Here is a 26,851-nt window from a genome sequence, read left to right as displayed (position 1 = left end):
TTGAAGCCTTAGGGCTTATTTATGATGAACCTGATAGAGTGCGGTTGGCTGAGGACAAGGTGATGAGTGTCTGTCAGGGGGAGCACTCGGCCTAATGGTTCTGTACTGAATTCAGATGTTGGGCAGCGGAGATTTCCTGGAGTGATGCCGCCCTTCGGGGGCTGTTCCACAGAGGCCTGTGTGAACGTTTGAAGGATGCTTTGGCACTCCATCCTCCGCCTGACTCCCTGGAGGATGCCATGGTCCAAGCGGTTCGCATGGATCGCAGGCTGCAGGCTAGAGGCATTATGCAACGGGAATCGCCCTTATTCTTCAGTGGAGATGAGACCCGGACTCTTCCTATGGCTATGCAGCTGAGCGCTGTCACCTGTGAGGGAAAGGAAAGAAGCCGCCGCCGGGAAAAGCAGTTGTGCTTCTATTGTGGGAAATCTGGACATTGGAAGAAGGACTGCCTCTCCTGTCCATCATCCTCCAAGATGGCGGGAAACGACTAGGTCTGGGTAGTAGTAGAGGAGGCTACCCAGACCTTCAGGTACAATTTTCCTCATGTGCAAAAATGGTGCTGCAGGTGGAACTGGAACTTGGTTATGGTCCTGTTCAGACTACTGCTTTTATTGACTGCGGTTCGGCTGTGAACCTGATTGATACCAAGGTTATGACTCTTTATAAGATAGGGACAGTCAGGCTTCATGATCCTGTTAAACTTGTGGCAATTGACTCATCTCCTCTTACCCAAGATGGTATCTGTTGCAGGTCTGAACTTTTTTCTCTAAAAGTGGGTTCCACTCATGTGGAGAAACTAAGTTGTCTTGTGCTTGATAACTTGCCTGCAGGACTGGTACTGGGGATGCCTTGGCTTCAACGCCATAATCCTACCATTGATTGGGTTACAGGGGAAATCACTCAATGGGGATGCAATAATAAATGTGGTAACCGGGGACATCTTGTTAACGCTGTTAAATTCGTGTCTGTGTCGTCTGTCGATCTGGAAGGTATTCCGGAGTACCTGAAAGATTTCGAAGACGTTTTTTCCGAAAGTGAGGCTGAGGTGCTGCCACCACATAGACCCTATGATTGTGCCATTGATTTAGTACCCAGAGCCAAGTTACCTAAGGCTCGATTGTTCAATTTCTCTGGGCCTGAGCGCCAAGCCATGAAGGAGTACATAGCTGAGAGTCTCCGCAAAGGGCATATCAGGCCTTCTGTGTCACCTGTGGCATCAGGGTTCTTCTTTGTGAAGAAAAAAGATGGTGGTTTGCGGCCGTGCCTCGACTTTCGGGAACTGAACAAGATAACGGTTAGGAACTCTTACCCGCTTCCCCTCAACCCAGACTTATGTAACCAGTTAGCTGGGGCCCAATGGTTATCCAAGTTAGATCTGCGGGGGGGCCTACAATCTGATAAGGGTTCGGGAAGGGGACGAGTGGAAAACTGCATTCCTCACATCAGAAGGACTCTTTGAGAACCTGGTAATGCCATTTGGGTTAACTAATGCACCCGCTATTTTTCAAAATTTCATCAATGTTGTGTTTTCTGACCTGATAGGCCGTTTTGTTATTATTTATTTGGATGATATTTTGGTGTATTCCCCGGACAGTCAATCTCACTTGCAACATCTAAAGACAGTTCTCCAGAGACTCAGGGAGAACCAATTGTTCGCCAAATTGGAAAAATGTTCGTTTTTTGTACAGGAGCTGTCTTTTTTGGGGTTGATTGTGTCCTGTGAGGGGTTTCGTATGGATCCTAAGAAGGTGCTGGCGATCGCTGACTGGGTTCAGCCTCGAGATCTCAAGGGGCTCCAGCGCTTCATAGGATTTGCGAACTATTACCGGAGATTCATTAAAGGTTTCTCACAAGTGGTGAAACCACTCAAGGATCTTACCTAGAAGGGAGCTGATGTAAAAAATTGGTCTGTACTCGCTAAGGAATCCTTCTCAGCGATTAAGAAATGTTTTATGTCTGCCCCGGTGTTGGTGCAACCTGACCCGTCCAAACCATTCATTGTGGAGGTGGATGCTTCTGAAGTGGGGGTGGGGGCTGTGCTGTCCCAGGGTCCGGCCACCCTTACCAATCTCAAACCCTGTGCCTTCTTCTCCAAGAAGTTCTCTTCAGCTGAGAAAAACTATGATGTAGGCAATAGAGAACTTCTTGCGGTCAAGCTGGCGTTTGAGGAATGGAGGCACTTTTTGGAAGGGGCGGCTCACCCTATCACGGTTGTCACGGATCACAAAAATTTGGCATACCTTGAATGTGCTAAGAGGCTTACTCCTAGACAGGCCCGTTGGTCACTTTTTTTTTTCACGATTTCAGTTCTCAATTACTTTTCGACCGGGGTCCAAAAATGTTAAAGCGGATGCCCTGTCCAGAAGTTTTGATCCAGTGTCTCCCCCTGAGCCGCCGTCCTCCATTCTTCCCCCAGGGGTGGTAGTGGCGGGGGTCTCAACTGAGTTGGAACAAGAAATCCTAAGGGCTCAGGCCCTAGCTCCGGCAACCAGGCCAAGCGATAAACTGTTTGTTCCAGATTCATTGCGGCCTAGACTTCTGCAGGAGTTTCATGATTCTAGGCTGAGTGCTCATCCAGGTATCACGGCCACTAGAGAGGCAGTAGCCAGAGGTTTTTGGTGGCCTTCATTAAGGTCCGATGTCAAGGAATTTGTTTCTGCTTGTGACATATGTGCCCACTCCAAAAGCTCGCATAACCGACCGGCTGGGGAACTCATACCTTTACCGGTTCCTGATAGGCCATGGACTCATCTTTCCATGGATTTTATTACCGGCCTTCCACCTTCCAGGGGCAATACCGTGATCTGGGTGGTGGTGGATAGGTTTTCTAAACAGGCCCATTTCATTCCCTTGGCAGCATTACCTTCAGCAGAAACGTTGTCAAGATTGTTTGTGCAGCATGTGGTCCGATTGCATGGGGTACCCCTGAATGTTGTGTCTGACAGAGGTGTGCAGTTTGTGGCCAAATTTTGGAGGGCGTTCTGTATGAAATTGGGCATCTCACTCTCCTTCTCATCGGCATATCACCCGGAGAGCAATGGTCAGACAGAACGCACCAATCAATCCCTGGAACAAATTCTCAGATGTCTGACCTCCGCCAGACAGGAGGATTGGTGTGATGCGTTACCGTTGGCTGAATTCGCTTTTAACAACCGGGTGAGTCAGTCCACCAACATGTCCCCATTCCTGATTAACTATGGCTTTAATCCGCATTTTGGGGAGTTTTTTCGGGTGGATTCCGGTTGTCCAGGAGCAGAGGGGTCCGTTCAACGGTTAAAAAACCTCTGGGCTGAAGTCCGGCGTAATATCTCTCGAGCCCAGGGGAGATACAAATATTTTGCGGACAAAAAGAGAGCCTCGGGAGACATGTTTCAGGTGGGAGAGAAGGTTTGGCTCTCCACGCGTAACATCAACTTAAAGGTACCATCAGTTAAGTTGGGACCAAAGTTCATTGGTCCGTACGAGATTATGGAGATAGTCAACCCTGTGGCATATAGGTTGCGTCTCCCCGCCTCCTTAAAAATATCTAATATGTTCCATAAGTCTCTGTTGAAACCAGCAGGATCTGTCAAAGAGAACTCTGAGACTGTTGTTCCTCCAGTGCTGGTGGAGGGTCAATTGGAGTATGAGGTCGGACATATTGTGGACTCTCGGCGGGTGCGCCGCTCTTTGCAGTACCTGGTCCACTGGAAGGGATATGGACCAGAAGAGCGCTCATGGGTCCCTGCTCGCTCGGTACATGCAGATCGCCTGGTTCAGGCGTTCCATGCCAAGTACCCGGGAAAGCCTGGGGTCCAGAGGCCCCCCGTTGAGAGGGGGGTACTGTCATGATCCCAGTGCAGGTTTTTGAGCTGCACACCGGGGGTTAATGTCTGGAGCTCTGTGCAGGTTTTGACCTGCACACTTGGGGTTAATGATTGTGGCCTCTTTCTGGTTCTGGGAGAGCTTCATAAACCCCTGGGTAGCTTCAATCCCTGCCAGTTATACTTTTGCCTTTGGCCTAGTGTGCTGACCCCCGTGTGCCTGTGTGTTGCTATAGCTTGTTTATATGGTTCTGACCCGATTCTGTTTCCCGTTGTGAGTTTGCCTGTTGATTTTGTACTGCCTTATTATCTGTGTATGACTCATTGCCTGTGACCTGACTACTCTCTGCTCGCCCCTCTTGTACCTTGCAGCTATCTCCGTGTGTGACTCATTGGCTACATCCTGACTATAATCACTGTCTATGCCCCTTGGTAACTTTGTCTCGCAGTTACTCTGCTAGGAATTGTCTTGCAGCTCCTAGCTCTGTGGAGTTTAGGCCACGCCTCTAGCAGTCTCGTGCTTCAGGTCCTGCGGCTCTGAAGAACGCATCTATTCGGTTGCTGCCCGCTCCACAGGTAGCTTTGAGCACGCTTTCGCTTTACTCAGGACACGCGCACTGGCTCAGTGAGCAAGTTCAGTGCAGTGTCTCTGACACCACATGTGTAGTGCGGGGTCTGTCGCTCTCTCTCCTCCATGTGTAGTGCGGGGTCTGTCGCTCTCTCTCCTCCATGTGTAGTGCGGGGTCTGTCGCTCTCTCTCCCCCATGTGTAGTGCGGGGTCTGTCGCTCTCTCTCCCCCATGTGTAGTGCGGGGTCTGTCGCTCTCTCTCCTCCATGTGTAGTGCGGGGTCTGTCGCTCTCTCTCCTCCATGTGTAGTGCGGGGTCTGTCGCTCTCTCTCCCCCATGTGTAGTGCGGGGTCTGTCGCTCTCTCTCCCCCATGTGTAGTGCGGGGTCTGTCGCTCTCTCTCCCCCATGTGTAGTGCGGGGTCTGTCGCTCTCTCTCCTCCATGTGTAGTGCGGGGTCTGTCACTCTCTCTCCTCCATGTGTAGTGCGGGGTCTGTCGCTCTCTCTCCCCCATGTGTAGTGCGGGGTCTGTCGCTCTCTCTCCCCCATGTGTAGTGCGGGGTCTGTCGCTCTCTCTCCCCCATGTGTAGTGCGGGGTCTGTCACTCTCTCTCCCCCATGTGTAGTGCGGGGTCTGTCCCTCTCTCTCCTCCATGTGTAGTGCGGGGTCTGTCGCTCTCTCTCCCCCATGTGTAGTGCGGGGTCTGTCTCTCTTTCTCCTCCATGTGTAGTGCGGGGTCTGTCGCTCTCTCTCCCCCATGTGTAGTGCGGGGTCTGTCGCTCTCTCTCCTCCATGTGTAGTGCGGGGTCTGTCTCTCTTTCTCCTCCATGTGTAGTGCGGGGTCTGTCGCTCTCTCTCCTCCATGTGTAGTGCGGGGTCTGTCGCTCTCTCTCCTCCATGTGTAGTGCGGGGTCTGTCACTCTCTCTCCTCCATACACAGTGCAGGGTGAGGCCGGCGATAAATAGGGCGATTCCTCAGGGTGAGGAGACAGCACACACACACATACCTCCACAGAAGAGCGGCACCGCTGTGGGTGAAAAGGACCTGTGTGACGTCACAGTCATGTGAGAGTCACATGATCAGAGGCGGATCTCCAGATTTCTCAGCTCAACCTGGAGCTCCACCCCTGATCATGTGACTCCTCCCCATGTGACTGATCACATGACTGTGATGTCACACAGGTCCTTTTCACCCACAGTGGTGCCGCTTTTCTGTGGAGGTATGTGTGTGTGTGCTGTCTCCTCACCCCGAGGAATCGCCCTATTTATAGCCGGCCTCACCCTGCACTGTGTATGGAGGAGAGAGAGTGACAGACCCCGCACTACACATGGAGGAGAGAGAGCGACAGACCCCGCACTACACATGGAGGAGAGAGAGTGACAGACCCCGCACTACACATGGGGGAGAGAGAGGGACAGACCCCGCACTACACATGGAGGAGAAAGAGAGACAGACCCCGCACTACACATGGAGGAGAGAGAGGGACAGACCCCGCACTACACATGGAGGAGAGAGAGGGACAGACCCCGCACTACACATGGAGGAGAGAGAGGGACAGACCCCGCACTACACATGGAGGAGAGAGAGAGCGACAGACCCCGCACTACACATGGAGGAGAGAGAGGGACAGACCCCGCACTACACATGGAGGAGAGAGAGCGACAGACCCCGCACTACACATGGGGGAGAGAGAGTGACAGACCCCGCACTACACATGGAGGAGAGAGAGCGACAGACCCCGCACTACACATGGGGGAGAGAGAGCGACAGACCCCGCACTACACATGAAGGAGAGAGAGTGACAGACCCCGCACTACACATGGAGGAGAGAGAGCGACAGACCCCGCACTACACATGGAGGAGAGAGAGTGACAGACCTCGCACTACACATGGAGGAGAGAGAGTGACAGACCCCGCACTACACATGGAAGAGAGAGAGCGACAGACCCCGCACTACACATGGAGGAGAGAGACAGACCTCGCACTACACATGAAGGAGAGAGAGTGACAGACCCCGCACTACACATGGAGGAGAGAGAGAGCGACAGACCCCGCACTACACATGGAGGAGAGAGAGGGACAGACCCCGCACTACACATGGAGGAGAGAGAGGGACAGACCCCGCACTACACATGGAGGAGAGAGAGGGACAGACCCCGCACTACACATGGAGGAGAGAGAGAGCGACAGACCCCGCACTACACATGGAGGAGAGAGAGGGACAGACCCCGCACTACACATGGAGGAGAGAGAGCGACAGACCCCGCACTACACATGGGGGAGAGAGAGTGACAGACCCCGCACTACACATGGAGGAGAGAGAGCGACAGACCCCGCACTACACATGGGGGAGAGAGAGCGACAGACCCCGCACTACACATGAAGGAGAGAGAGTGACAGACCCCGCACTACACATGGAGGAGAGAGAGCGACAGACCCCGCACTACACATGGAGGAGAGAGAGTGACAGACCTCGCACTACACATGGAGGAGAGAGAGTGACAGACCCCGCACTACACATGGAAGAGAGAGAGCGACAGACCCCGCACTACACATGGAGGAGAGAGACAGACCTCGCACTACACATGAAGGAGAGAGAGTGACAGACCTCGCACTACACATGGAGGAGAGAGAGTGACAGACCCTGCACTACAAGTGGAGGAGAGAGAGTGGAAGAGGGAGAGCGACAGACCCCGCACTACACATGGAGGAGAGAGAGTGACAGACCCTGCACTACAAGTGGAGGAGAGAGAGTGGAAGAGGGAGAGCGACAGACCTCGCACTACACATGAAGGAGAGAGAGTGACAGACCTCTCACTACACATGGGGGAGAGAGAGTGACAGACCCCACACTACACATGGAAGAGAGAGAGCGACAGACCCCGCACTACACATGGAGGAGAGAGACAGACCTCGCACTACACATGAAGGAGAGAGAGTGACAGACCCTGCACTACACATGGGGGAGAGAGGGACAGACCCCGCACTACACATGGGGGAGAGAGAGACAGACCCCGCACTACACATGGAGGAGAGAGAGAGACAGACCCCGCACTACACATGGAGGAGAGAGCGACAGACCCCGCACTACACATGGAGGAGAGAGAGCGACAGACCCCGCACTACACATGGGGGAGAGAGAGCGACAGACCCCGCACTACACAAGGAGGAGAGAGAGCGACAGACTCCGCACTACACATGGAGGAGAGAGAGCGACAGACCCCGCACTACACATGGAGGAGAGAGAGCGACAGACCCCGCACTACACATGGAGGAGAGAGAGCGACAGACCCCGCACTACACATGGAGGAGAGAGAGCGACAGACCCCGCACTACACATGGAGGAGAGAGAGTGACAGACCCTGCACTACAAGTGGAGGAGAGAGAGTGGAAGAGGGAGAGCGACAGACCTCGCACTACACATGAAGGAGAGAGAGTGACAGACCTCGCACTACACATGGAGGAGAGAGAGTGACAGACCCTGCACTACAAGTGGAGGAGAGAGAGTGGAAGAGGGAGAGCGACAGACCTCGCACTACACATGAAGGAGAGAGAGTGACAGACCTCTCACTACACATGGGGGAGAGAGAGTGACAGACCCCACACTACACATGGAAGAGAGAGAGCGACAGACCCCGCACTACACATGGAGGAGAGAGACAGACCTCGCACTACACATGAAGGAGAGAGAGTGACAGACCCTGCACTACACATGGGGGAGAGAGGGACAGACCCCGCACTACACATGGGGGAGAGAGAGACAGACCCCGCACTACACATGGAGGAGAGAGAGAGACAGACCCCGCACTACACATGGAGGAGAGAGAGAGACAGACCCCGCACTACACATGGAGGAGAGAGAGCGACAGACCCCGCACTACACATGGGGGAGAGAGAGCGACAGACCCCGCACTACACAAGGAGGAGAGAGAGCGACAGACTCCGCACTACACATGGAGGAGAGAGAGCGACAGACCCCGCACTACACATGGAGGAGAGAGAGCGACAGACCCCGCACTACACATGGAGGAGAGAGAGCGACAGACCCCGCACTACACATGGAGGAGAGAGAGCGACAGACCCCGCACTACACATGGAGGAGAGAGAGCGACAGACCCCGCACTACACATGGAGGAGAGAGAGCGACAGACCCCGCACTACACATGGAGGAGAGCGACAGACCCCGCACTACACATGGAGGAGAGAGAGCGGCACACCCCGCACTACACATGGGGGAGAGAGAGCGACAGACCCCGCACTACACAAGGGGGAGAGACAGCGACAGACCCCGCACTACACATGGAGGAGAGAGAGCGACAGACCCCGCACTACACATGGAGGAGAGAGAGCGACAGACCCCGCACTACACATGGAGGAGAGAGAGCGACAGACCCCGCACTACACATGGAGGAGAGAGAGCGACAGACCCCGCACTACACATGGGGGAGAGAGAGCGACAGACCCCGCACTACACATGGGGGAGAGCGACAGACCCCGCACTACACATGCGGGAGAGAGAGCGACAGACCCCGCACTACACATGCGGGAGAGAGAGCGACAGACCCCGCACTACACATGGGGGAGAGAGAGCGACAGACCCCGCACTACACATGGGGGAGAGAGAGCGACAGACCCCGCACTACACATGGGGGAGAGAGAGCGACAGACCCCGCACTACACATGGGGGAGAGAGAGCGACAGACCCCGCACTACACATGGGGGAGAGAGAGCGACAGACCCCGCACTACACATGGGGGAGAGAGAGCGACAGACCCCGCACTACACATGGGGGAGAGAGAGCGACAGACCCCGCACTACACAAGGAGGAGAGAGAGCGACAGACCCCGCACTACACATGGAGGAGAGGGAGCGACAGACCCCGCACTACACATGGAGGAGAGAGAGCGACAGACCCCGCACTACACATGGAGGAGAGAGAGCGACAGACCCCGCACTACACATGGAGGAGAGAGAGCGACAGACCCCGCACTACACATGGAGGAGAGAGAGCGACAGACCCCGCACTACACATGGAGGAGAGAGAGCGACAGACCCCGCACTACACATGGGGGGGAGAGAGCGACAGACCCCGCACTATACATGGGGGAGAGAGAGCGACAGACCCCGCACTAAACATGGAGGAGAGAGAGCGACAGACCCCGCACTACACATGGAAGAGAGAGTGCGACAGACCCCGCACTACACATGGAGGGGAGAGAGCGACAGACCCCGCACTACACATTGAGGAGAGAGAGCGACAGACCCCGCACTACACATGGAAGAGAGAGAGCGACAGACCCCGCACTACACATGGAGGAAAGAGAGTGACAGACCCCGCACTACACATGGGGGAGAGAGTGACAGACCCCGCACTACACATGGGGGAGAGAGAGTGACAGACCCCGCACTACACATGGGGGAGAGAGAGCGACAGACCCCGCACGACACATGGAGGAGAGAGAGCGACAGACCCCGCACTACACATGGAAGAGAGAGAGCGACAGACCCCGCACTACACATGGAGGAGAGAGAGCGACAGACCCCGCACTACACATGGAGGAGAGCGACAGACCCCGCACTACACATGGAGGAGAGAGAGCGACAGACCCCGCACTACACATGGGGGAGAGAGAGCGACAGACCCCGCACTACACATGGAGGAGAGAGAGCGACAGACCCCGCACTACACATGGAGGAGAGAGAGCGACAGACCCCGCACTACACATGGAGGAGAGAGAGCGACAGACCCCGCACTACACATGGAGGAGAGAGAGCGACAGACCCCGCACTACACATGGAGGAGAGAGAGCGACAGACCCCGCACTACATATGGAGGAGAGAGAGCGACAGACCCCGCACTACACATGGAGGAGAGAGAGCGACAGACCCCGCACTACACATGGGGGGGAGAGAGCGACAGACCCCGCACTACACATGGGGGAGAGAGAGCGACAGACCCCGCACTAAACATGGAGGAGAGAGAGCGACAGACCCAGCACTACACATGGAAGAGAGAGTGCGACAGACCCCGCACTACACATGGAGGGGAGAGAGCGACAGACCCCGCACTACACATTGAGGAGAGAGAGCGACAGACCCCGCACTACACATGGAAGAGAGAGAGCGACAGACCCCGCACTACACATGGAGGAAAGAGAGTGACAGACCCCGCACTACACATGGGGGAGAGAGTGACAGACCCCGCACTACACATGGGGGAGAGAGAGTGACAGACCCCGCACTACACATGGGGGAGAGAGAGTGACAGACCCCGCACGACACATGGAGGAGAGAGAGCGACAGACCCCGCACTACACATGGAAGAGAGAGAGCGACAGACCCCGCACTACACATGGAGGAGAGAGAGCGACAGACCCCGCACTACACATGGAGGAGAGCGACAGACCCCGCACTACACATGGAGGAGAGAGAGCGACAGACCCCGCACTACACATGGGGGAGAGAGAGTGACAGACCTCGCACTACACATGAAGGAGAGAGAGTGACAGACCTCGCACTACACATGGAGGAGAGAGAGTGACAGACCCCGCACTACACATGGAAGAGAGAGAGCGACAGACCCCGCACTACACATGGAGGAGAGAGAGAGACAGACCTCGCACTACACATGGAGAGAGAGTGACAGACCTCGCACTACACATGGAGGAGAGAGAGTGACAGACCCCGCACTACAAGTGGAGGAGAGAGAGTGGAAGAGGGAGAGCGACAGACCCCGCACTACACATGGAGGAGACAGACCTCGCACTACACATGAAGGAGAGAGAGTGACAGACCTCGCACTACACATGGGGGAGAGAGAGTGACAGACCCCGCACTACACATGGAAGAGAGAGAGCGACAGACCCCACACTACACATGGAGGAGAGAGACAGACCTCGCACTACACATGAAGGAGAGAGAGTGACAGACCCTGCACTACACATGGGGGAGAGAGGGACAGACCCCGCACTACACATGGGGGAGAGAGAGAGACAGACCCCGCACTACACATGGACGAGAGAGAGCGACAGACCCCGCACTACACATGGAGGAGAGAGAGCGACAGACCCCGCACTACACATGGAGGAGAGAGAGCGACAGACCCCGCACTACACATGGGGGAGAGAGAGCGACAGACTCCGCACTACACATGGAGGAGAGAGAGCGACAGACCCCGCACTACACATGGAGGAGAGAGAGCGACAGACCCCGCACTACACATGGAGGAGAGAGAGCGACAGACCCCGCACTACACAAGGGGGAGAGACAGCGACAGACCCCGCACTACACATGGAGGAGAGAGAGCGACAGACCCCGCACTACACATGGAGGAGAGAGAGCGACAGACCCCGCACTACACATGGAGGAGAGAGAGCGACAGACCCCGCACTACACATGGAGGAGAGAGAGCGACAGACCCCGCACTACACATGGGGGAGAGAGAGCGACAGACCCCGCACTACACATGGGGGAGAGCGACAGACCCCGCACTACACATGCGGGAGAGAGAGCGACAGACCCCGCACTACACATGCGGGAGAGAGAGCGACAGACCCCGCACTACACATGGGGGAGAGAGAGCGACAGACCCCGCACTACACATGGGGGAGAGAGAGCGACAGACCCCGCACTACACATGGGGGAGAGAGAGCGACAGACCCCGCACTACACATGGGGGAGAGAGAGCGACAGACCCCGCACTACACATGGGGGAGAGAGAGCGACAGACCCCGCACTACACATGGGGGAGAGAGAGCGACAGACCCCGCACTACACATGGGGGAGAGAGAGCGACAGACCCCGCACTACACAAGGAGGAGAGAGAGCGACAGACCCCGCACTACACATGGAGGAGAGGGAGCGACAGACCCCGCACTACACATGGAGGAGAGAGAGCGACAGACCCCGCACTACACATGGAGGAGAGAGAGCGACAGACCCCGCACTACACATGGAGGAGAGAGAGCGACAGACCCCGCACTACACATGGAGGAGAGAGAGCGACAGACCCCGCACTACACATGGAGGAGAGAGAGCGACAGACCCCGCACTACACATGGGGGGGAGAGAGCGACAGACCCCGCACTATACATGGGGGAGAGAGAGCGACAGACCCCGCACTAAACATGGAGGAGAGAGAGCGACAGACCCCGCACTACACATGGAAGAGAGAGTGCGACAGACCCCGCACTACACATGGAGGGGAGAGAGCGACAGACCCCGCACTACACATTGAGGAGAGAGAGCGACAGACCCCGCACTACACATGGAAGAGAGAGAGCGACAGACCCCGCACTACACATGGAGGAAAGAGAGTGACAGACCCCGCACTACACATGGGGGAGAGAGTGACAGACCCCGCACTACACATGGGGGAGAGAGAGTGACAGACCCCGCACTACACATGGGGGAGAGAGAGCGACAGACCCCGCACGACACATGGAGGAGAGAGAGCGACAGACCCCGCACTACACATGGAAGAGAGAGAGCGACAGACCCCGCACTACACATGGAGGAGAGAGAGCGACAGACCCCGCACTACACATGGAGGAGAGCGACAGACCCCGCACTACACATGGAGGAGAGAGAGCGACAGACCCCGCACTACACATGGGGGAGAGAGAGCGACAGACCCCGCACTACACATGGAGGAGAGAGAGCGACAGACCCCGCACTACACATGGAGGAGAGAGAGCGACAGACCCCGCACTACACATGGAGGAGAGAGAGCGACAGACCCCGCACTACACATGGAGGAGAGAGAGCGACAGACCCCGCACTACACATGGAGGAGAGAGAGCGACAGACCCCGCACTACATATGGAGGAGAGAGAGCGACAGACCCCGCACTACACATGGAGGAGAGAGAGCGACAGACCCCGCACTACACATGGGGGGGAGAGAGCGACAGACCCCGCACTACACATGGGGGAGAGAGAGCGACAGACCCCGCACTAAACATGGAGGAGAGAGAGCGACAGACCCAGCACTACACATGGAAGAGAGAGTGCGACAGACCCCGCACTACACATGGAGGGGAGAGAGCGACAGACCCCGCACTACACATTGAGGAGAGAGAGCGACAGACCCCGCACTACACATGGAAGAGAGAGAGCGACAGACCCCGCACTACACATGGAGGAAAGAGAGTGACAGACCCCGCACTACACATGGGGGAGAGAGTGACAGACCCCGCACTACACATGGGGGAGAGAGAGTGACAGACCCCGCACTACACATGGGGGAGAGAGAGTGACAGACCCCGCACGACACATGGAGGAGAGAGAGCGACAGACCCCGCACTACACATGGAAGAGAGAGAGCGACAGACCCCGCACTACACATGGAGGAGAGAGAGCGACAGACCCCGCACTACACATGGAGGAGAGCGACAGACCCCGCACTACACATGGAGGAGAGAGAGCGACAGACCCCGCACTACACATGGGGGAGAGAGAGTGACAGACCTCGCACTACACATGAAGGAGAGAGAGTGACAGACCTCGCACTACACATGGAGGAGAGAGAGTGACAGACCCCGCACTACACATGGAAGAGAGAGAGCGACAGACCCCGCACTACACATGGAGGAGAGAGAGAGACAGACCTCGCACTACACATGGAGAGAGAGTGACAGACCTCGCACTACACATGGAGGAGAGAGAGTGACAGACCCCGCACTACAAGTGGAGGAGAGAGAGTGGAAGAGGGAGAGCGACAGACCCCGCACTACACATGGAGGAGACAGACCTCGCACTACACATGAAGGAGAGAGAGTGACAGACCTCGCACTACACATGGGGGAGAGAGAGTGACAGACCCCGCACTACACATGGAAGAGAGAGAGCGACAGACCCCACACTACACATGGAGGAGAGAGACAGACCTCGCACTACACATGAAGGAGAGAGAGTGACAGACCCTGCACTACACATGGGGGAGAGAGGGACAGACCCCGCACTACACATGGGGGAGAGAGAGAGACAGACCCCGCACTACACATGGACGAGAGAGAGCGACAGACCCCGCACTACACATGGAGGAGAGAGAGCGACAGACCCCGCACTACACATGGAGGAGAGAGAGCGACAGACCCCGCACTACACATGGGGGAGAGAGAGCGACAGACTCCGCACTACACATGGAGGAGAGAGAGCGACAGACCCCGCACTACACATGGAGGAGAGAGAGCGACAGACCCCGCACTACACATGGAGGAGAGAGAGCGACAGACCCCGCACTACACATGGAGGAGAGAGAGCGACAGACCCCGCACTACACATGGAGGAGAGAGAGCGACAGACCCCGCACTACACATGGAGGAGAGAGAGCGACAGACCCCGCACTACACATGGAGGAGAGAGAGCGACAGACCCCGCACTACACATGGAGGAGAGAGAGCGACAGACCCCGCACTACACATGGAGGAGAGAGAGCGACAGACCCCGCACTACACATGGAGGAGAGAGAGCGACAGACCCCGCACTACACATGGAGGAGAGAGAGCGACAGACCCCGCACTACACATGGGGGAGAGAGAGCGACAGACCCCGCACTACACATGGAGGAGAGAGAGCGACAGACCCCGCACTACACATGGAAGAGAGAGAGCGACAGACCCCGCACTACACATGGAGGAGAGAGAGCGACAGACCCCGCACTACACATGGGGGAGAGAGAGCGACAGACCCCGCACTACACATGGGGGAGAGAGAGCGACAGACCCCGCACTACACATGGGGGAGAGAGAGCGACAGACCCCGCACTACACATGGAGGAGAGAGAGCGACAGACCCCGCACTACACATGGAGGAGAGAGAGCGACAGACTCCGCACTACACATGGAGGAGAGAGAGCGACAGACCCCGCACTACACATGGAGGAGAGAGAGCGACAGACCCCGCACTACACATGGAGGAGAGAGAGCGACAGACCCCGCACTACACATGGAGGAGAGAGAGCGACAGACCCCGCACTACACATGGAGGAGAGCGACAGACCCCGCACTACACATGGAGGAGAGAGAGCGACAGACCCCGCACTACACATGGGGGAGAGCGACAGACCCCGCACTACACATGGGGGAGAGCGACAGACCCCGCACTACACATGGGGGAGAGCGACAGACCCCGCACTACACACGGGGGAGAGAGAGCGACAGACCCCGCACTACACATGCGGGAGAGAGAGCGACAGACCCCGCACTACACATGGGGGAGAGAGAGTGACAGACCCCGCACTACACATGGGGGAGAGAGAGCGACAGACCCCGCACGACACATGGAGGAGAGAGAGCGACAGACCCCGCACTACACATGGAAGAGAGAGAGCGACAGACCCCGCACTACACATGGAGGAGAGAGAGCGACAGACCCCGCACTACACATGGAGGAGAGCGACAGACCCCGCACTACACATGGAGGAGAGAGAGCGACAGACCCCGCACTACACATGGGGGAGAGAGAGCGACAGACCTCGCACTACACATGAAGGAGAGAGAGTGACAGACCTCGCACTACACATGGAGGAGAGAGAGTGACAGACCCCGCACTACACATGGAAGAGAGAGAGCGACAGACCCCGCACTACACATGGAGGAGAGAGAGAGACAGACCTCGCACTACACATGGAGAGAGAGTGACAGACCTCGCACTACACATGGAGGAGAGAGAGTGACAGACCCCGCACTACAAGTGGAGGAGAGAGAGTGGAAGAGGGAGAGCGACAGACCCCGCACTACACATGGAGGAGACAGACCTCGCACTACACATGAAGGAGAGAGAGTGACAGACCTCGCACTACACATGGGGGAGAGAGAGTGACAGACCCCGCACTACACATGGAAGAGAGAGAGCGACAGACCCCACACTACACATGGAGGAGAGAGACAGACCTCGCACTACACATGAAGGAGAGAGAGCGACAGACCCCGCACTACACATGGAGGAGAGAGAGCGACAGACCCCGCACTACACATGGAGGAGAGAGAGCGACAGACCCCGCACTACACATGGAGGAGAGAGAGCGACAGACCCCGCACTACACATGGAGGAGAGAGAGCGACAGACCCCGCACTACACATGGAGGAGAGAGAGCGACAGACCCCGCACTACACATGGAGGAGAGAGAGCGACAGACCCCGCACTACACATGGAGGAGAGAGAGCGACAGACCCCGCACTACACATGGAGGAGAGAGAGCGACAGACCCCGCACTACACATGGGGGAGAGAGAGCGACAGACCCCGCACTACACATGGAGGAGAGAGAGCGACAGACCCCGCATTACACATGGAAGAGAGAGAGCGACAGACCCCGCACTACACATGGAGGAGAGAGAGCGACAGACCCCGCACTACACATGGGGGAGAGAGAGCGACAGACCCCGCACTACACATGGGGGAGAGAGAGCGACAGACCCCGCACTACACATGGGGGAGAGAGAGCGACAGACCCCGCACTACACATGGGGGAGAGAGAGCGACAGACCCCGCACTACACATGGGGGAGAGAGAGCGACAGACCCCGCACTACACATGGAGGAGAGAGAGCGACAGACTCCGCACTACACATGGAGGAGAGAGAGCGACAGACCCCGCACTACACATGGAGGAGAGAGAGCGACAGACCCCGCACTACACATGGAGGAGAGAGAGCGACAGACCCCGCACTACACATGGAGGAGAGAGAGCGACAGACCCCGCACTACACATGGAGGAGAGAGAGCGACAGACCCCGCACTACACATGGGGGAGAGCGACAGACCCCGCACTACACATGGGGGAGAGCGACAGACCCCGCACTACACATGGGGGAGAGCGACAGACCCCGCACTACACATGGGGGAGAGAGAGCAACAGACCCCGCACTACACATGGGGGAGAGAGAGCGACAGACCCCGCACTACACATGCGGGAGAGAGAGCGACAGACCCCGCACTACACATGGGGGAGAGAGAGCGACAGACCCCGCACTACACATGGGGGAGAGAGAGCGACAGACCCCGCACTACACATGGGGGAGAGAGAGCGACAGACCCCGCACTACACATGGGGGAGAGAGAGCGACAGACCCCGCACTACACATGGGGGAGAGAGAGCGACAGACCCCGCACTACACATGGGGGAGAGAGAGCGACAGACCCCGCACTACACAAGGAGGAGAGAGAGTGACAGACCCCGCACTACACATGGAGGAGAGGGAGCGACAGACCCCGCACTACACATGGAGGAGAGAGAGCGACAGACCCCGCACTACACATGGAGAGAGAGCGACAGACCCCGCACTACACATGGAGGAGAGAGAGCGACAGACCCCGCACTACACATGGAGGAGAGAGAGCGACAGACCCCGCACTACACATGGAGGAGAGAGAGCGACAGACCCCGCACTACACATGGAGGAGAGAGAGCGACAGACCCCGCACTACACATGGAGGAGAGAGAGCGACAGACCCCGCACTACACATGGAGGAGAGAGAGCGACAGACCCCGCACTACACATGGGGGAGAGAGAGCGACAGACCCCGCACTACACATGGAGGAGAGAGAGTGACAGACCCCGCACTACACATGGAGGAGAGAGAGCGACAGACCCCGCACTACACATGAAGGAGAGAGAGCGACAGACCCCGCACTACACATGGAAGAGAGAGTGCGACAGACCCCGCACTACACATGGAGGGGAGAGAGCGACAGACCCCGCACTACACATTGAGGAGAGAGAGCGACAGACCCCGCACTACACATGGAAGAGAGAGAGCGACAGACCCCGCACTACACATGGAGGAAAGAGAGTGACAGACCCCGCACTACACATGGGGGAGAGAGTGACAGACCCCGCACTACACATGGGGGAGAGAGAGTGACAGACCCCGCACTACACATGGGGGAGAGAGAGCGACAGACCCCGCACGACACATGGAGGAGAGAGAGCGACAGACCCCGCACTACACATGGAAGAGAGAGAGCGACAGACCCCGCACTACACATGGAGGAGAGAGAGCGACAGACCCCGCACTACACATGGAGGAGAGCGACAGACCCCGCACTACACATGGAGGAGAGAGAGCGACAGACCCCGCACTACACATGGGGGAGAGAGAGCGACAGACCCCGCACTACACATGGAGGAGAGAGAGCGACAGACCCCGCACTACACATGGAGGAGAGAGAGCGACAGACCCCGCACTACACATGGAGGAGAGAGAGCGACAGACCCCGCACTACACATGGAGGAGAGAGAGCGACAGACCCCGCACTACACATGGAGGAGAGAGAGCGACAGACCCCGCACTACACATGGAGGAGAGAGAGCGACAGACCCCGCACTACACATGGAGGAGAGAGAGCGACAGACCCCGCACTACACATGGAGGAGAGAGAGCGACAGACCCCGCACTACACATGGGGGGGAGAGAGCGACAGACCCCGCACTACACATGGGGGAGAGAGAGCGACAGACCCCGCACTAAACATGGAGGAGAGAGAGCGACAGACCCCGCACTACACATGGAAGAGAGAGTGCGACAGACCCCGCACTACACATGGAGGGGAGAGAGCGACAGACCCCGCACTACACATTGAGGAGAGAGAGCGACAGACCCCGCACTACACATGGAAGAGAGAGAGCGACAGACCCCGCACTACACATGGAGGAAAGAGAGTGACAGACCCCGCACTACACATGGGGGAGAGAGTGACAGACCCCGCACTACACATGGGGGAGAGAGAGTGACAGACCCCGCACTACACATGGGGGAGAGAGAGTGACAGACCCCGCACGACACATGGAGGAGAGAGAGCGACAGACCCCGCACTACACATGGAAGAGAGAGAGCGACAGACCCCGCACTACACATGGAGGAGAGAGAGCGACAGACCCCGCACTACACATGGAGGAGAGCGACAGACCCCGCACTACACATGGAGGAGAGAGAGCGACAGACCCCGCACTACACATGGGGGAGAGAGAGTGACAGATCTCGCACTACACATGAAGGAGAGAGAGTGACAGACCTCGCACTACACATGGAGGAGAGAGAGTGACAGACCCCGCACTACACATGGAAGAGAGAGAGCGACAGACCCCGCACTACACATGGAGGAGAGAGAGAGACAGACCTCGCACTACACATGGAGAGAGAGTGACAGACCTCGCACTACACATGGAGGAGAGAGAGTGACAGACCCCGCACTACAAGTGGAGGAGAGAGAGTGGAAGAGGGAGAGCGACAGACCCCGCACTACACATGGAGGAGACAGACCTCGCACTACACATGAAGGAGAGAGAGTGACAGACCTCGCACTACACATGGGGGAGAGAGAGTGACAGACCCCGCACTACACATGGAAGAGAGAGAGCGACAGACCCCACACTACACATGGAGGAGAGAGACAGACCTCGCACTACACATGAAGGAGAGAGAGTGACAGACCCTGCACTACACATGGGGGAGAGAGGGACAGACCCCGCACTACACATGGGGGAGAGAGAGAGACAGACCCCGCACTACACATGGACGAGAGAGAGCGACAGACCCCGCACTACACATGGAGGAGAGAGAGCGACAGACCCCGCACTACACATGGAGGAGAGAGAGCGACAGACCCCGCACTACACATGGGGGAGAGAGAGCGACAGACCCCGCACTACACAAGGAGGAGAGAGAGCGACAGACTCCGCACTACACATGGAGGAGAGAGAGCGACAGACCCCGCACTACACATGGAGGAGAGAGAGCGACAGACCCCGCACTACACATGGAGGAGAGAGAGCGACAGACCCCGCTCTACACATGGAGGAGAGAGAGCGACAGACCCCGCACTACACATGGAGGAGAGAGAGCGACAGACCCCGCACTACACATGGAGGAGAGAGAGCGACAGACCCCGCACTACACATGGAGGAGAGAGAGCGACAGACCCCGCACTACACATGGAGGAGAGAGAGCGACAGACCCCGCACTACACATGGAGGAGAGAGAGCGACAGACCCCGCACTACACATGGAGGAGAGAGAGCGACAGACCCCGCACTACACATGGGGGAGAGAGAGCGACAGACCCCGCACTACACATGGAGGAGAGAGAGCGACAGACCCCGCACTACACATGGAAGAGAGAGAGCGACAGACCCCGCACTACACATGGAGGAGAGAGAGCGACAGACCCCGCACTACACATGGGGGAGAGAGAGCGACAGACCCCGCACTACACATGGGGGAGAGAGAGCGACAGACCCCGCACTACACATGGGGGAGAGAGAGCGACAGACCCCGCACTACACATGGAGGAGAGAGAGCGACAGACCCCGCACTACACATGGAGGAGAGAGAGCGACAGACTCCGCACTACACATGGAGGAGAGAGAGCGACAGACCCCGCACTACACATGGAGGAGAGAGAGCGACAGACCCCGCACTACACATGGAGGAGAGAGAGCGACAGACCCCGCACTACACATGGAGGAGAGAGAGCGACAGACCCCGCACTACACATGGAGGAGAGAGAGCGACAGACCCCGCACTACACATGGAGGAGAGAGAGCGACAGACCCCGCACTACACATGGGGGAGAGCGACAGACCCCGCACTACACATGGGGGAGAGCGACAGACCCCGCACTACACATGGGGGAGAGCGACAGACCCCGCACTACACATGGGGGAGAGAGAGCGACAGACCCCGCACTACACATGCGGGAGAGAGAGCGACAGACCCCGCACTACACATGGGGGAGAGAGAGTGACAGACCCCGCACTACACATGGGGGAGAGAGAGTGACAGACCCCGCACGACACATGGAGGAGAGAGAGCGACAGACCCCGCACTACACATGGAAGAGAGAGAGCGACAGACCCCGCACTACACATGGAGGAGAGAGAGCGACAGACCCCGCACTACACATGGAGGAGAGCGACAGACCCCGCACTACACATGGAGGAGAGAGAGCGACAGACCTCGCACTACACATGGGGGAGAGAGAGTGACAGACCTCGCACTACACATGAAGGAGAGAGAGTGACAGACCTCGCACTACACATGGAGGAGAGAGAGTGACAGACCCCGCACTACACATGGAAGAGAGAGAGCGACAGACCCCGCACTACACATGGAGGAGAGAGAGAGACAGACCTCGCACTACACATGGAGAGAGAGTGACAGACCTCGCACTACACATGGAGGAGAGAGAGTGACAGACCCCGCACTACAAGTGGAGGAGAGAGAGTGGAAGAGGGAGAGCGACAGACCCCGCACTACACATGGAGGAGACAGACCTCGCACTACACATGAAGGAGAGAGAGTGACAGACCTCGCACTACACATGGGGGAGAGAGAGTGACAGACCCCGCACTACACATGGAAGAGAGAGAGCGACAGACCCCACACTACACATGGAGGAGAGAGACAGACCTCGCACTACACATGAAGGAGAGAGAGTGACAGACCCTGCACTACACATGGGGGAGAGAGGGACAGACCCCGCACTACACATGGAGGAGAGAGAGCGACAGACCCCGCACTACACATGGAGGAGAGAGAGCGACAGACCCCGCACTACACATGGAGGAGAGAGAGCGACAGACCCCGCACTACACATGGAGGAGAGAGAGCGACAGACCCCGCACTACACATGGAGGAGAGAGAGCGACAGACCCCGCACTACACATGGAGGAGAGAGAGCGACAGACCCCGCACTACACATGGAGGAGAGAGAGCGACAGACCCCGCACTACACATGGGGGAGAGAGAGCGACAGACCCCGCACTACACATGGAGGAGAGAGAGCGACAGACCCCGCACTACACATGGAAGAGAGAGAGCGACAGACCCCGCACTACACATGGAGGAGAGAGAGCGACAGACCCCGCACTACACATGGAGGAGAGAGAGCGACAGACCCCGCACTACACATGGAGGAGAGAGAGCGACAGACCCCGCACTACACATGGAGGAGAGAGAGCGACAGACCCCGCACTACACATGGGGGAGAGAGAGCGACAGACCCCGCACTACACATGGAGGAGAGAGAGTGACAGACCCCGCACTACACATGGAGGAGAGAGAGTGACAGACCCCGCACTACACATGGGGGAGAGTGACAGACCCCGCACTACACATGAGGGAGAGAGAGTGACAGACCCCGCACTACACATGGGGGAGAGAGAGCGACAGACCCCGCACTACACATGGAGGAGAGAGAGTGACAGATCCCGCACTACACATGAGGGAGAGAGAGTGACAGACCCCGCAGTAAACATGGAGGAGAGAGAGCGACAGACCCCGCACTACACATGGAAGAGAGAGTGCGACAGACCCCGCACTACACATGGAGGGGAGAGAGCGACAGACCCCGCACTACACATTGAGGAGAGAGAGCGACAGACCCCGCACTACACATGGAAGAGAGAGAGCGACAGACCCCGCACTACACATGGAGGAAAGAGAGTGACAGACCCCGCACTACACATGGGGGAGAGAGTGACAGACCCCGCACTACACATGGGGGAGAGAGAGTGACAGACCCCGCACTACACATGGGGGAGAGAGAGCGACAGACCCCGCACTACACATGGAAGAGAGAGAGCGACAGACCCCGCACTACACATGGAAGAGAGAGAGCGACAGACCCCGCACTACACATGGAGGAGAGAGAGCGACAGACCCCGCACTACACATGGGGGAGAGAGAGTGACAGACCCCGCACTACACATGGGGGAGAGAGAGTGACAGACCCCGCACTACACATGGAAGAGAGAGAGCGACAGACCCCGCACTACACATGGAAGAGAGAGAGCGACAGACCCCGCACTACACATGGAGGAGAGAGAGAGACAGACCTCGCACTACATATGAAGGAGAGAGAGTGACAGACCCTGCACTACACATGGGGGAGAGAGGGACAGACCCTGCACTACACATGGGGGAGAGAGAGACAGACCCCGCACTACACATGGAGGAGAGAGACAGTCCCCGCACTACACATGGAGGAGAGAGAGCGACATACCCCGCACTACACATGGAGGAGAGAGAGCGACAGACCCCGCACTACACATGGAGGAGAGAGAGCGACAGACCCCGCACTACACATGGGGGAGAGAGAGCGACAGACCCCGCACTACACAAGGAGGAGAGAGAGCGACAGACCCCGCACTACACATGGAGGAGAGAGAGCGACAGACCCCGCACTACACATGGAAGAGAGAGAGCGACAGACCCCGCACTACACATGGAGGAGAGAGAGAGACAGACCTCGCACTACATATGAAGGAGAGAGAGTGACAGACCTCGCACTACACATGGGGGAGAGAGAGTGACAGACCCCGCACTACACATGGAAGAGAGAGAGCGACAGACCCCACACTACACATGGAGGAGAGAGACAGACCTCGCACTACACATGAAGGAGAGAGAGTGACAGACCTCGCACTACACATGGGGGAGAGAGAGTGACAGACCCCGCACTACACATGGAAGAGAGAGAGCGACAGACCCCACACTACACATGGAGGAGAGAGACAGACCTCGCACTACACATGAAGGAGAGAGAGTGACAGACCCTGCACTACACATGGGGGAGAGAGGGACAGACCCTGCACTACACATGGGGGAGAGAGAGACAGACCCCGCACTACACATGGAGGAGAGAGACAGTCCCCGCACTACACATGGAGGAGAGAGAGCGACATACCCCGCACTACACATGGAGGAGAGAGAGCGACAGACCCCGCACTACACATGGAGGAGAGAGAGCGACAGACCCCGCACTACACATGGGGGAGAGAGAGCGACAGACCCCGCACTACACAAGGAGGAGAGAGAGCGACAGACCCCGCACTACACATGGAGGAGAGAGAGCGACAGACCCCGCACTACACATGGAGGAGAGAGAGCGACAGACCCCGCACTACACATGGAGGAGAGAGAGCGACAGACCTCGCACTACACATGGAGGAGAGAGAGCGACAGACCCCGCACTACACATGGAGGAGAGAGAGCGACAGACCCCGCACTACACATGGAGGAGAGAGAGCGACAGACCCCGCACTACACATGGAGGAGAGAAAGCGACAGACCCCGCACTACACATGGGGGAGAGAGAGCGACAGACCCCGCACTACACAAGGGGGAGAGAGAGCGACAGACCCCGCACTACACATGGAGGAGAGAGAGCGACAGACCCCGCACTACACATGGAGGAGAGAGAGCGACAGACCCCGCACTACACATGGAGGAGAGAGAGCGACAGACCCCGCACTACACATGGAGGAGAGAGAGCGACAGACCCCGCACTACACATGGAGGAGAGAGAGCGACAGACCCCGCACTACACATGGGGGAGAGAGAGCGACAGACCCCGCACTACACATGGGGGAGAGAGAGCGACAGACCCCGCACTACACATGGAGGAGAGAGAGCGACAGACCCCGCACTACACATGGAAGAGAGAGAGCGACAGACTCCGCACTACACATGGAGGAGAGAGAGCGACAGACCCCGCACTACACATGGGGGAGAGAGAGCGACAGACCCCGCACTACAGATGGGGGAGAGAGAGAGCGACAGACCCCGCACTACACATGGAGGAGAGAGCGACAGACCCCGCACTACACATGGGGGAGAGAGAGCGACAGACCCCGCACTACACATGGGGGAGAGTGACAGACCCCGCACTACACATGGGGGAGAGAGAGAGTGACAGACCCCGCACTACACATGGGGGAGAGAGAGCGACAGACCCCGCACTACACATGGAGGAGAGAGCGACAGACCCCGCACTACACATGGAGGAGAGAGAGCGACAGACCCCGCACTACACATGGAGGAGAGTGACAGACCCCGCACTACACATGGATGAGAGAGCGCGACAGACCCTGTATTGTATAGTGGGGAGTGACAGACCCCGCACTACACATGGAGGAGAGAGGGTGACAGACCCCGCACTACACATGGAGGAGAGAGTGACAGACCCCGCACTTCACATGGGGGAGAGAGAGTGACAGACCCCGCACTACACATGGAGGAGAGTGACAGACCCCGCACTACACATGGGGGAGAGAGAGCGAAAGACCCCGCACTACACATGGAGGAGAGAGAGCGACAGACCCTGCACTACACATGGGGGAGAGAGAGCGACAGACCCCGCACTACACATTCAGGAGAGAGCACGACAGACCCTGTACTGTATATTGGGAAGAGAGTCACAGACCCCGCTCACACAGGCTACTTTTCTGTGCTGTGTCTCCCGGACCTCTGCCATACATTCAGCTACTGTGTGGTTTGTCTCTTTGTCTTGCATTCTTACCATTCGTCTGTTTAACCCCTTCTGCTCTGATCCGCTGTCTCCTGGCACTCTGACCTCAGACTCCTTGACTGTCCCATCTCACAGCTTGTCCTTCAGAGGTGACTCAGCATCACATTACTTCTGGCCCATACTTTTTTCTTTTTCTCCAGTGTAGAGTCTGTTCACACACTCTGTCACCAGGTGGTAAAATTGATGCAGATGATTAATGATGTGGCGAAGAAATGTCAGAGTCTGGAGTTTTCACAATTCCAGTTGAAGGGTCAGATAAATATTTGAGGACAACCTCCTACTGCCGGCAGTGGCTGTGACGTCAGTACCCTCTGTGCAGTACGGGTGGACTCTCCCAAACCTGCAATAGTCCTCCCTGATAATTTTTCGGGAGAGAAAGACCAGTTTACAGTATTCAGGGAGAACTGCAGGTTATTTTTTAACCTGCGACCTTGGTCTTCGGAGGATGAGTTCCAATGGGTGGGAATAATTATGTACCTACTGCGAGGGGGTCCACAGTCTTGGACATTTTCCTTGTCCCCACAAGCCTCAGAATGGTTTTCTGTTGATGCCTTTTTTGACAGTTTAAGTCTCATATATGAGGAACCTGACAGGATCCAGGTCGCTGAGGCTGAGGTCATGAACCTGGCACAGGGGGGTGGCACAGCTGAGGGTGACTGAACTGAGCTTCCGCAGTGGTCCACTGAAGTTCTGTGGAAGAATGCTGCTCTCAAGTGCCAGTTCCACAAAGGCCTTTCCAAAACTCTTAAGGACACACTGGTCCTTCAAGATGTCATTTGTTTTCTGGTGGAGGACATGACCCAGGCCATAAGAATGGACCGCAGAATCCGTGAGACACATGATGAACAATGGGCTACTCGTTATACTTCTTCAGAGCAGGTCCATTTACTGGAGGTGGAGTCATTGGAGGTTAGATTTGCCAGTTTTTTTGTTGTGGAGAAAAGATGTAGACAAGCTCTTGAACTCTGTCTGTACTGTGGTCTCTCTGGACATTTTCTGAAGAACTGCCCAACTCTGCCTCAGGCTAGCAAACCTTTGGGAGAACATCTGAGTCTGGTTGACGGCTGAAGGAGGTCACCCAGCCTCCCAGGTACCTTTTTCTTCCTCTGATGAAGTACTGATAAATATGGTGGTGTCCAATGAGAACCAGGTGTTATCAACACTG

The 26,851-nt window shown here is 57.0% G+C and overlaps 2 protein-coding genes across 3 annotated transcripts in view; one reads left to right on the top strand and one right to left on the bottom strand.

Annotated features, from left to right (window-relative positions):
- The window catches only part of LOC141060426 (uncharacterized), a 29,577-nt gene extending 24,074 nt beyond the window's left edge, over nt 1–5,503 (bottom strand). Inside the window, exon 1 of the mRNA XM_073556675.1 lies at nt 5,381–5,503. The gene's annotated coding sequence lies outside the window, so the exon portion shown is untranslated. The remainder of the gene's footprint in view (nt 1–5,380) is intronic.
- LOC141060425 (uncharacterized) overlaps nt 5,495–26,851 on the top strand; it is a 38,014-nt gene continuing 16,657 nt past the window's right edge. The window contains exon 1 of one of the 2 annotated variants that reach the window (XM_073556673.1): nt 5,495–5,593. The gene's annotated coding sequence lies outside the window, so the exon portion shown is untranslated. The remainder of the gene's footprint in view (nt 5,594–26,851) is intronic. The other variant, XM_073556674.1, reaches the window with a different exon arrangement.

The sequence above is a fragment of the Dendrobates tinctorius genome, unplaced genomic scaffold (assembly GCF_039654945.1).
Source record: "Dendrobates tinctorius isolate UK_male_01 unplaced genomic scaffold, ASM3965494v1 ptg000237l, whole genome shotgun sequence".
NCBI lineage: Eukaryota > Metazoa > Chordata > Amphibia > Anura > Dendrobatidae > Dendrobates > Dendrobates tinctorius.
This window is presented reverse-complemented; position numbering and strand designations above follow the sequence as displayed.